At 40.9% G+C, this 12,920-nt stretch overlaps 1 protein-coding gene across 1 annotated transcript in view; it reads left to right on the forward strand.

Annotated features, from left to right (window-relative positions):
- The window catches only part of Cpa6 (carboxypeptidase A6), a 282,675-nt gene that overhangs the window by 224,600 nt on the left and 45,155 nt on the right, over positions 1 to 12,920 (forward strand). The gene's annotated exons all lie outside the window — the stretch shown is intronic.

Below are 12,920 nucleotides of genomic sequence, written 5' to 3' on the forward strand. Positions count from 1 at the left end.
GGAATTGGTTCAGTGTTTCCATACATGCCATCAGAGCGACACTGATCCTAAAGGAACTTACACAAGTGGAATGCCTAACTCACTTTCAATCTACACAGCGACCTGCACACCACTGGCCTTCCTCCCTATCTCGAAAACACAGTCAGTTAGCTCCTGAGCCGTGAACCAACTAGTGAAACACTTCCTTTCTCATGTGATGTTAGCAATCTTCAAAGTGTTTACATTTGTGCAGAAGAGAATGCATTGTATGAATACAGTGCAGTATAGATGGCTTTTTGAATCTGCAAATTACTTCCTCCAAAATAGACTAAGTCAGTGTGTTCATGGTAATTCTCTCTGAATATTTGTAACACCCCTCCCTAATTTAACCTCCAGGGACTTTTCAAAGATGATTACTGTGTCATGAGGATGGAACCCTCAGGAATGGCATTAGTGCCCTTATAAAAGAGGCTAAAAAAATTTGATGTCCCTTTCTTCCATGTAAAGATACAACTATAAGGTTACAACTATGAGAAAATTGGTCCTCACCAGATACTGAAATATCTAATACCTGGAACTGAAACCCTCTATCCTCTAGAACTTTGAGCCACAAATTTCTATTTATAAATTACCTAATTTGGTATGTTTTGCTCTAGCAACAAAAATATACTTAGATATTCCCTCAATCCTCTAATTTAAAAAAAGTGTGTGTCTGTGTGAACATACATGCATATGTGTGTGAGAGTGCATGTTCCTATATGCACACTGGGGCCAGAAGAATGCATTAGATGCCCTCCTCTGCAACTCTCTCAGAACATGGGGATTATGTTTTCTTGGCCAGGCTAGAAGTTAGGAAGCCCCAGCAATGTGCCTGCCTCTACCCTTTCCTGGAGCTGGCTTGTTGTATGAGTGCTGGAATATCCACTCCAGTCCCCATGCTTGCTCGGCAAGCACTCTTGACTTCAGAGACATTTCTCCAGCCTATGATACTTTTTAAACTCCCCTTTCCATTTTCTCTGGTGGAGGCAGTCACAGTCTCAAAACACCATGAACATTCCACTACTTAGCAGTAGTTAGTAAGTGCCTGTATCCACATGTACATCACATGTGTGCCACAGTCATCTCAGTAGAGTACACAGGAAAATGAGCTGAGTAGCAGGCGGGCAGCTCTGCCCAGGTAACATTAGAATGTTGATTATATTCAGTTACAATGAAAGGAGAGCCTGGCTGCTCGCTGTTCTTTCTGAACCCAGCGTGTTTCCTTCATACATATTCCTTCTTGATTTCTGTGTTTCCACTGCAGTCTCTACTAGAACTCTTTTGATTCTTCCCAATTTTTTTTAACCATTGATTTTTTTTTTCTGTGATTCAACACTCAGGACATAGAAAGGATTATATCAAACTTTACTTGCAAAATAGACTGGTATAAATAATGCACAAATGTAGGCAGCCAGGCTAGGACCATCTATCAGTCCTTGGATCTCTACAGCGAATTTGGGTGATCTAAAAACAAGGATATGCAGACTGCTTCCCTCTCAGCCTTAGGTCTATCCCACTATAGCTCCGAGCCTAATTAATGAGACAGGGAACTACGCTGAGGGAACTACTGTAAGATTGGGAGTATAAAGTAAGTATGAGCTCCCTGAATAAACTCCAAATGAGCATCCATAACACAAATACCCAGAACCAGTGAAAACACTACAGAGTCAATATCAAGCTGAAAATACAACTGTTTCTTTCTCCCTAAGTCAGTGAGTCTCAGGTGTAAAGAGCAGAACATAAAACTGCTTCTTCCTGTGAAAACCCTGAGGACTCCCATGTGGTAGTGGTTACGCTTTATGGCAGTGGAGTGGAGAAAACAGCTTAGAGAGAACATGTGGCAGTGGGCACACCTTTCCAATGCTTCACAGCTCGCCAGGGGGACCCTTTGAGCCTGGAAATGAATACTTCTCTGAAAGACCAGCAGAGGGACACGTGAAAGGAGTGCTGCAAACTGGGAGTCCTTGCAAACATTTCCAGCGTTCTTGAGTAGATTTCTCTCCCATAATCCCTGTGCTTCTGTCTTTCCTCTGTGAACTCTCTTTGGAGTATGTCATGAGCACTGGTCTTCCCAAATTGGAACAAATCCAGAAGAAAGGCAAAGCTTTAACCCCTGAATAATCAAGTGTTCATAGACTTGAATTACTATTTAGAAAAACCGACAGAACAGGAGAATATGATTACAAAACATATTTCTAACAAGGGACTTACATGTGCTATGGGGACTCATATCTGTAATATAGGAATTCGTGTAATATAGAAGACTCAGATCTATAATATAAAGACTTGTGCCTATATAATGTAAGGACTTGTATCTATAATATAGACTTGTTATCTATAGAATAGAAACTTGTATTTATAATATAGGACTTATATCTATAATACAAGAACTTGTATATAAAATATAGTACTAATATCTACAATATGGGACTCGTATCTATAATATAGGAACTTATATAGATAATGTAGAGATTTGTATCTCTAAGGATTCATACCTATAATATAGGAAGTTGTGTCTATAAAAGGGTTCTCACTGCATGACAACCCAGTTTAAAAACACATATAAATCATTTAAACAGATAGTTATTAAAAGAAGATATTCAATGGACAATAGCATCTGAATATATCCTCAAAAATGTACATCAAAACTACACCAGGGTACCACGTCACATACACTAAGACAGATAATAAAATAGATAGTAAGTGTTGGTGAGGCTAGGAAAAACCTGAAATATTCAAACTTGCTAGTGTGGTGTGAAATGCAGTCATTTTGGAAACAGTTTAGTATTTCTACCAAAATTTAATATCAAGCTACCGTATGACATGGCATTTCTACCCCTAAATACATACCCAAGAGAAATGAAAATGTCAAAATGTCAGCCACACAAGGACCTGTGAGTGAATGTCCATAGCATCAGTGTCAGCAAAAAATGGCAAGAACCTAATGTCTACCAACTGATGAGTAGGTAAGCCAAATATTTCCATGGAGAAAGGAACATTATTCCCTGTCAGGATTCCTAAGTATGTAGCTGAAAGAGACTCCTGTAACAAAGACAGATTAATAAAGTCAACATGAGACTCCCATTGGCCAGGATAAACCCCAAGCAAAGATAATGCAGCACTCTGGCCTACTTGGCATCATCAACCAAGAACAACAGACTGTGGAGATCTACTAACATGAGGAGTGGAACTAGAGATCAGTGTGTTAAGTGAAACTCTTAAAGATGAACACATTTCCAGTCTTTTGTAGATCAAATTTAACAATCAACATTCAGCAGGGAAGTAGCAAGACAAAGGAAATCATCCTTGGGCTGAAAGTAGGAAAAGAGCTGGGGAATTAGCGGTGGGAAGGCCTGGTTAGTAAGTTGGTTATGTAAGTTCCTCTGCCCGACTCCCAAGATAAGGGCCTACAGGCATCTCCAGTGATGTTTCTGTCATTTGGGGGGGGGGGAGTGAGGGGTACATCTTTGTGACTATGTCTTGCTCTTAGGCAAACAAGAAGGGGGGTCTTTTCTGCCTCCCTCCTTAAGTGTCTTTACTCAACAATTCTTCAGATGCAGAGGAGGCATATTCTGGGCTCTTTTGCCATGGTGAACTATTTTTTTGGAGAGGCAATAAAAAGAAATGAAGTACTGACATGTGCTTCAATGTAGGTGAGCCTGGAAAACATGGTGCTAAGTGAAATAAACAACTCACCAAAGGCTAATTACCATAGCATTTATAAGAAGTACTCAGAATAGGCAAACCTATAGAGACAGAATAGATAAGGGATTGCCAAAAGCTGGCATGAGGAGAAACATGAGGATGACTCCCATTGGGTCAATTGTTTTATTTTTGAGATAATGGAAATATTTTGAAATCCAATAGAGGTAGTGATTGTGAATGGAGTCGAAGCCATTGAATTGTCCACCATTAAGTAGTTAGTTTTATGGTATATGAGCTATAGCTATTATAAGAAGGAACAATGACACTCTTATAAAAGATTTCTTAGCTTCTATTGAGGGGCACTTAGGCATCTATTTAAATATAGTCTCTCTTTAGAATACTCATTTACCTAGTGTTATAAACTTAAGCCTAAGATGGAGATAATTGTGGGTTTTTTTTAAATTTATTATATGTGTTCTATCAAAAAAAGACCTCCTTTGGATATGCAGATGTCTTTTTTATTTAAAAAATTGATATGCAGCTATTTTGATAGATCGTCTGGGGTGAGGGGAGAAACCTCTACAGGCTGGTGGCCTCTAGGGGTGAGGGGAGAAACCTCTACAGGCTGGTGGCCTCTAGGGGTGAGGGGAGAAACCTCTACAGGCTGGTGGCCTCTAGCCAATGCCTGGGAAATGACAATAGAAGCCACTGGCTGGCGTCCTAAGAGGCCGGTTCCTCCAGCTGGAGGGCTTTTGTTTTCAGAGTGCTGTACTGAGAACCTAAGCAGCATTGCTCTGAAAATATAAAGAATTTCAGAGACTAAATCTAGGACAAGGAGAGGAGTCGGGGAACACATTGCTAGATTGTCTATGGGGCAATTGGAGTTCAAAGATATATAAGGAGGATTTTAATCAATCTTTCCAGAAAGAATATACATTCTTGTTAGCATTTGGTAAGAGCAGTCATTGGAGGTGTTCAATGAAATCTAGTCATTCACTAAGGATCTGAGGATCTGCTATGAAAGAGCCTAAGGAAAGGCTGAGTTGGCCTCAAGAGAAGCTGAGAGAGAGAATTAATCCATATCAAATGCTCAGAGACCTGGAGCCTACAGCAAGAAGATGCTGCCAGGGGAAACTGAGAAACTTCATCACTGAAGATGTACAGACAAGCTCTGGATAACTGTGGGTTGAGAACGACAGGGATAAATGCAGGACAAAACAGACACGTGTCACTGACACTGTTGGTGATACAGCTAGCGTATGTAATGTTAATCCCACGTAAGATAAGATCAGAACAGATATTAAGCGCCTTCCATGTACTACATGCTGAAAATTATATCATAAATTCCTGAAATAATGAGTTCACACCCAACTTTCAAAGAATTATTCGTAATCCTAGAGAAACATAAAGTGGAAATCTATTGGCTGTTTTTGGTCTTTGCTTTGTGGCCAATTAAATGTGAAAAGGTATATTCATTAAATACTATCTTCTGTGAAAGTTAGAGAAATTTTAAAATTATAGTCTATTAACTAAAGTCCTAAGTTTACTTGAGCTAAAGCTTATATATTAAAGGAATTTAAGAATCTGGAGTAGAGTGATTTGGAAAGTGATATCATAAGGGGTTTGGTCCCCATTGGTGGCTAACATTTATTAAGGCTGCCTCACATGATAAATGTGTGACATGAATGTCTCATTGGTAGATAGCACCATACTATGTCACTAAAGACAAAACTAAGAAAGAAGTTGGAAAACTTGCTCAGGAGAACCCACGAGTTGAGCCATGATGGGAAGTCAAGTCTGTGTGTCGCCTGTGTTCCTGTTTGTAACCACAGGTCTGACCCCCTTAGGGATTGATCAGCTTGCCAGAAATGGTCACCATGACTCCAGTGCGTAATGAGTTAGATAATGGGCATCTCTGAAGGAATATTTCAGGTTTCAAAAGAATAATATAATTGCTTTGTCCAAAATTTTAAGACATACAAGTGTAGCTGGAGAATTTCTCTCCAACTCCCACCACCAAGTCCCGCCAGTCTCAGAGCCCACTTATAAAATAAACACACAGACTCTTACATTATTTAAACTGCTTGGCCATTAGCTCAGGCCTGTTATTGTCTAGCTCTTACTCTTATATTTAGCCCATTTCTATTAATCTTTACTTTGCCACATGGCTCATGGCTTACTGGTACCTTACATCTTCCTTGTCCTGATGGCGGCTGGCTGTGTCTCTCTCTCCGCCTTCCACTTCCCAGAATTCTTTTCCTTGTCCTGCCTATACTTCCTGCCTAGCCAATGGCCAATCAGTGATTTATTTACTGACCAATCAGCAACACACTTGACATACAGACCATCCCACAGCATACAAGAGAGATTGCAAATGTGTGGTTAGAAAGAAAAAAAAAATAGATTTCCCCCATTGCTATGAAATGCCTTGGGCCATCCCATGCCAGTTGTTTTGATCTACAAGCCCATGTAAAATTTGCAACGTGGTGATAAATTCTCCAAGGAGGGGTGTGTTGTCTTGTTTCCCTAGCCAAAACTTAGCGCCTTCCTATGCCCATAGGTATTTTTCTAACTACACTTACATTAACTACACTTTCATCAAAGGTGTGGCCCTGTGTGGTCCTGAGGGTCTGTACAGGCTTTATCCCTGACTCCTGTACCTGAGGATTCTAATCTGATCTGTTTCCCATATAACACCGGTGGAGCCAGCCCATGTGTGGGAGGATCAGCTAACAGCCCACACCTGCCTTCAGCTTTTCTTGTTTTTGAGACCTTTCTTGCATATTTAAATTGATATTTTGATCATTTAGATGTGTTTATAGCCAGAGATTTTTGTCAACATACTTGTCACAATTCTGTCATGTTACCAGAAAATCCAGCTATCATATTTTCTTTTACCTAAACACAATTAGAATTAAATTGTCCCTGCAGGTTGATGATTTCAGGACCTTCTATCATCATTCTAATCATGTCTAAAGTAAACTTACCTGCCTCTAATCATGTAGAACAAACCAGTATGAGACCACTTTTTTCTTTTCTGTCTCCTATTAGCAACAAAATTCTAAGGATAATATCAGAGATTTTAGAGAGGACTTGGTGTTCCCACAGGAAACCTGAGTTCTGTTCTCAGCATCCACATGGGGTGGCTCATAACTCCCTGTAAGTCCCGCTCCAAGGGACGTACTGCCCTCTTCTGGCTACCTCCGGTACCCACACACAAGCAGCATCTTTCCCTACTGTTTCCTACCATTTTACTTGTTCTTTTAAAGTCATTATCTCTTTGAAACGTTAAGCGACTGTTACTCTGTCTCAGTAGCATTCCTTGACTCCCCGAGGTGTTGTTAATTCCTTCCAGTGCTCCTGCAATTCAGCAAACTTAAACACATTTCTTTTGCAAACTTAATTCTTTCTTCATAAGCAAAACTGAAAAAAAAAAAAAAAAAGCTTTGTTTCCAAAGTTTAAAGGAAAAACAAAAACAAAGCTTTCATTTTCTTCTTTCCCTATTCACACACAGTTTTCCGGCCACATCATGAACAAGAGCTGTTTTCTCTCTTGTGAAGTTGCTCTGGTGTTCTTTTTTCTAATCTAGAAACTGATTTTGTGCAAAAATCAGTTCACCTCCATAGTTTATAATTCACACTCCTTATTAATGACCTGCCCAGTTACTTTATAAAATGACCTTCTGAGGAACACAGATAGTAAATGATGTTTGGTACTAATGATATTTGGTATACACAAATGTTCATTTCTCTGATCAGTCATATGGGTAAACATGTTAAGTAATAACATCCGTTCTGGCATTATGAATAAATATCTTGGCTGAAGTGTTTGATAGGATGATGGCAAGGTTTGACAATCACTGGGGACAGCACCATGTAAAGGCCATATTTTGCAGGGCAGCACAGAAGGTGACAGAATCTCTCTTTGGGCTCTTGGGACACTGGGCTTGGAACTCACTTTTAAGTGCAATAAGTTTTACTGCCTCTGTTTTAGCTGGTGACTTTCCCAAACTGCTCAGTCTTCAGGGGTCCTCTACCACTGCCTTGAGCAGAGTAAGGATTTTAGGTTTGGGGGGGGGTCTTGGTGTTGTTGTTGTTTTGTTTGTTTGTTTGCTGTTTTGGTATTTTTAGCTTTTGTCAACTAATCTCTTTCCTGCATGCCGTACCAGCTGCTTGTCAGCCCCGGCACGTCTGATTGCTTCCGAAACAAGCCACGCCTCTCACTGTCTTCCTGCCACCTCAGGGGCGCCTGGGAAGTCATGGTTATTTCTTTTTCACACTTCATAAACATTACAATATTATGTTCCTTCTGAATCACTGTTATTCGATATTTTCTGATTCCTGATTCCTTTTCATTTATATACTTATTTTAATCTAAACTCTTTGAAGTAACTATTCTATTATTTTTTTAAAAAAATCTTGGTTGATGGAACCCCAGATATTTGGTATACACAAATATCAGTGTACTTAGAAAGCTAAGCCAGAAGCATCAGGAATTCTAGGCCAGCCTAGGCTATGTAGTGATAGCCTGTCTCAAACACTAAAGAAAGAAGTTGGCCACATTTGTTGGTACACTCCAGTAATCCCAACACTTGGGAGATTAAGCGGGGAGGGTTTAAGTTCAAGGCCAGCCTGGGCTAAATAGAGAGCTATGTCTCCGATGAAATAAAACAATAACAAAAACATCTCAAAATACCATGTACAATGAATATATAGAGTGAAAAAAATTAAGAATCTCTCAAAATGCCACGCAGCTGTGGGTTAACAATAATGTTCTCACCTTCCGTTCTTAAATTTGTGGTCTTTTTAATTGTGATGTGCCGATGGCAGCAGGAAGGTGAGCAGTACCTGAGCACACTGCAGAACTCTAGAGCGTTGAAGTTAGAAGGAGAGAAAAAGATGGCATGTGCCTGTTTAAGTGTTTTTAATATAAGAAGATTTTATTTTATAAGATGAGGAAAAAATACCAAGAACGTTTCCTATGGTAACCCCCACAGGGGTTATCAGGCAGATGACTGAATTAGTGCGTTTGTTTATTCAGCTACTATTTATTGAGCGGGTTGTGGAGGAGACAGCAATGAATAAAATAAACTAGGTCAGGCTGTGATAGGTGGTCTGAAAGAAACCACACAGCAGGAAAATGCTAAGAAGTCGCTCCTGGTGGGGTAGGAGAGGGAGGCCTACCCTGGTGACACTGGAGAGTGGAGGTGTCTGGGGAAAGGGCCATGCAGACAGCTGGGACAGTAAAGTCTCCAGTTTGGGAAGAGCTTCAAGATGCTTAGACAGAGAGGCAGGGAGACCAGCATGGCTGGTGCTGAGGTAGTTAGTGGGTGATGTAGGTCCTGCACCATATTAAAGACTTCCAGTTCTGCTCTGAGTGGGTGATGTAGGTCCTGCACCATAGTAAAGACTTCCAGTTCTGTTCTGAGTGGGTGACGTAGGTCCTGCACCATAGAAAAGACTTCCAGTTCTGCTCTTAGTGGGTGACGTAGGTCCTGCACCATAGTAAAGACTTCCAGTTCTGCTCTTAGTGGGTGATGTAGGTCCTGCACCATATTAAAGACTTCCAGTTCTGCTCTGAGTGGGTGATGTAGGTCCTGCACCATAGTAAAGACTTCCAGTTCTGCTCTTAGTGGGCGATGTAGGTCCTGCACCATAGTAAAGACTTCCAGTTCTGCTCTTAGTGGGCGATGTAGGTCCTGCACCATAGAAAAGACTTCCAGTTCTGCTCTGAGTGGGCGATGTAGGTCCTGCACCATAGAAAAGACTTCCAGTTCTGCTCTGAGTGGGCGATGTAGGTCCTGCACCATAGAAAAGACTTCCAGTTCTGCTCTGAGTGACGTGAGCAAACACCAGAGAACGCTGAAGAGGCAGCAACATGCATTGCCTTACTTTCAAGAGAACATCCTGGTTCTGTGTAACCACTGTATTTTAGAGGCAGACATTTGGATTCAAATCATATTTTTTCCACTTGAAAGCTTTGTTTCCAAAATGTAATAAGAAGGTTGATCTAAGAATATGGCTCTCTACATTCTAAGACAAATGTGGCACATAACAGAATGAATACTAAATGTAACTATATCTTCATTGTATAAAGAATGAAGTGTTCTTTAAAAACACAAAATGGAAATAAGCACCCTTGGGGCCTACCAATTTAAATCTTGGTCTCACCAAACACACCCTCACAGGGACATTCAGAATAATATTTAACCAAATATTATCTGGACTCCATGACCTAGCCAAAATCACACACACACACACACACACACACACACACACACACACACACACACAAAATAACCATCACAGACACACTATGGTAGAAATATATATACAGACATAGTAGAAATATCTGTATGTATCCAATAAAGTCAGAAAAGCCTTTGCGGAGGACATAATATTAAAAATACATTTGGCAAGAGGTGCATTCTAGGTAGGAGAAACACATGGAAGCCTTAAGAGTATTACTTAAGGTATGGCAGGATGAGGCATGGTGAGAACAGTGAGATGCCCCACATGGCTGGGTAACACAAGAGAAGAGCTGTAGGGTACCCACAGCTAGAACACATGCTAGCTACGTTGAGCTCCTATGCCGTGTCAAGCTCTACAGCTTCTGTTCTAGAATCCACTGTGCTCCAGCTGGCATTGTGCGTTTATAAGGCTATGTCACAGAGCAAGCCGCAAAGAGTCACAACACACCTTCAGGGTATATCAGTTCCACTGAAAGATTTTGAAAGGAGAGTTCTTTTTGTCCAAAAAACAACAAAAACCAATAACAAAAAAAAACCCTACACGTATAATTGAGTGAACTGTGCAATTCACATAAATTTTGACGGTAAAATGGAGATGGTCAGCGGGTTCTGAGTTTACAGTCTTTGTTGGTTTTGCCCATTACGGGTATTTTGATGGAAATGGTTGACAAACACTGAGTAATCAAGATCCTCTGCTCGCATTCTGTTACATAACAAATACCAAGACTATAAGCTTATAAAAAATGGGTTTTGGCTTCTGTTTTCTGAGCTCTCAGTCAACAATCAGTGGGCCCCATTGCACTCCTGCTATGGTATACTGTGTTGCCGATGAAAGAAGCAGAGGAGAGGGCGGGCAGAATGAGACTTTCCATCTAGAGGGAGTGGGGGCTCAGTGAAAACCGGAAGCCCAGTTTTGAGCAGAGCATGGGAGGTATGTATAGCAATTAAGGGAAAGACGTGTAGTGAGTAATGAGATATAGATCTGAAACACTGACGAGATCTGTCTTAGTTAGGGTTTCTATTGTTGCGACCAAACACCATGACCAAAAAAGCAAGTTGGGGAGGAAAGGGTTTATTTGGCTTACACTTCAGCATTGCTGTTCATCACAGAAGGAAGTCAGGACAGGAACTCAAACAGAGCAGGATCCCAGAGGCAGGAGCTGATGCAGAGGCCATGGAGGGATGTTGCTTACTGGCTTTCTTCCCATGGCTTGCTCAGCCCATCTTCTTATAGAATCATCCCAGGGATGGCACCACCCACCACGGCCTGGGCCCTCCACCATTGATGACTAAGCAAAAAAAAAATGCCTCATCAAGGCATTTCCTCAACTGAGGCTCTTTCCTCTGATGACTCAAGGTTGTGTCAAGTTGACACACAAAACTAGCCATTACAATGTCGTCTGAAGCAGTGGGCCTCACCGCTCCTGGCACAAAGGGTTAGTGGGAACTCTCATAAAGAACTGCTGTCAGGTTCACATGAACAGAGAGGAGATGCAAAGCATGGCGGCAAACCTACCCACGTCCCTTGGGCTGACGTCTAAGCTTTTTATTTTGAAAATGCAATATAAGGAAGCAGGCAAGGAGCTGACTAAAGTTATTTGTAATAAAACAATCCGAATACTGAAAAAATATTTAAATTATATATTCAATTAGTGAGATGTCAGGAAGCCACAAAAATTGGTAAAGAGTTCTTCCAAATATACATATATATATATCCAAATATATATATATATATATATCTTTAAAAAGCTTATTTACAAGGGGGCTAGTGGCTTGGTGGTTAAGAGCACTTACTGCTCTTGTAGAGGACTGGGTTTGTTTACCAGTCCTGAGATGGCAGCTAACAGCCCAATCCCCCAGTTCCAGGGTATGTATGTAAATATAACAAACATATGGAGGGAGAAATATACCAAAACACATTGATAGTTTTGTACTATATTCATTTTCTTCATACAACCTGTAAGCGTTTAGCTGAATGGCCAATCAGGCTGCACAACCAACAATAACTTTGAACTCCTGATACTCCTGCCTCTGCCTGACAAACGCTAGGATTTCAGGCCTGGATTGACGTGCATCCATTTTTTAAAAAGATACCTATATTGAAGCTGGGCGGTGGTGGCGCACACCTTTAATCCCAGCACTTGGGAGGCAGAGGCAGGAGGATCTCTGTGAGTTCAAGGCCAGCCTGGTCTACAGAGCGAGATCCAGGACAGGCACCAAAACTACACAGAGAAACCCTGTCTCAAAAAACCAAAAAAAAAAAAAAATACCTATATTGAAACAAACCCCAGAGACACACCATTTAGGATCCTGTTACCACAGGAGGTTTTAAGTTAGACCACCTGAGTATATCACTCTAGCAATTAGCAAACTATATATAACCACTTATCTGACAACAAGTAGTCAGCCCTGAAATTTTATATATGTATATTAAATTGACTGAGCGGGGTGTATTTATAAATGTGTGTGTGTGTGTGTGTGTGTGTGTGTGTGTGTGTGTGTGTGATCAGTTAAAGAAAAAGAATGTGAGACGGGGGAGGGAGAAACACAGGAGAGGTGGAAGGGAAGAAAAGGAGGGGGATATGGTATTATTGTATTTTAACTTCAAAACTGAAGAAACAACCACTACATATCACCATATATGGGACTCAGTCTATAAATATTTATCAAGCACATATGCTGGTTATCTTTATTATCAACTTGGCTGGAATGGATAACCTAACAGACACACCTCTGGGTATGTCAAAATGTGTTTCCGGAAATGTCACCCGAAATGTGAGACATTGAGTGGCACTGTCCCATGACCTGTGGTCCTAGACCCAGTAAAGTGGGGGAAAGGAAACCAGGCGAATACCTCCTTTTCCTTTTATCTGCTTCCTGATCTGCCCCAATGGAAGCACATGATTGCCTCTCCAGGCTCAAGCACCATGGGCCGAGGCCTTAAACCACACGCTGAAACAAAGTCGCTTCTATTGGCCACTTTGTCACAGCCACAAGAACACTGAC

The sequence above is a fragment of the Peromyscus eremicus genome, chromosome 2 (assembly GCF_949786415.1).
Source record: "Peromyscus eremicus chromosome 2, PerEre_H2_v1, whole genome shotgun sequence".
In the NCBI taxonomy this organism is placed as follows: domain Eukaryota; kingdom Metazoa; phylum Chordata; class Mammalia; order Rodentia; family Cricetidae; genus Peromyscus; species Peromyscus eremicus.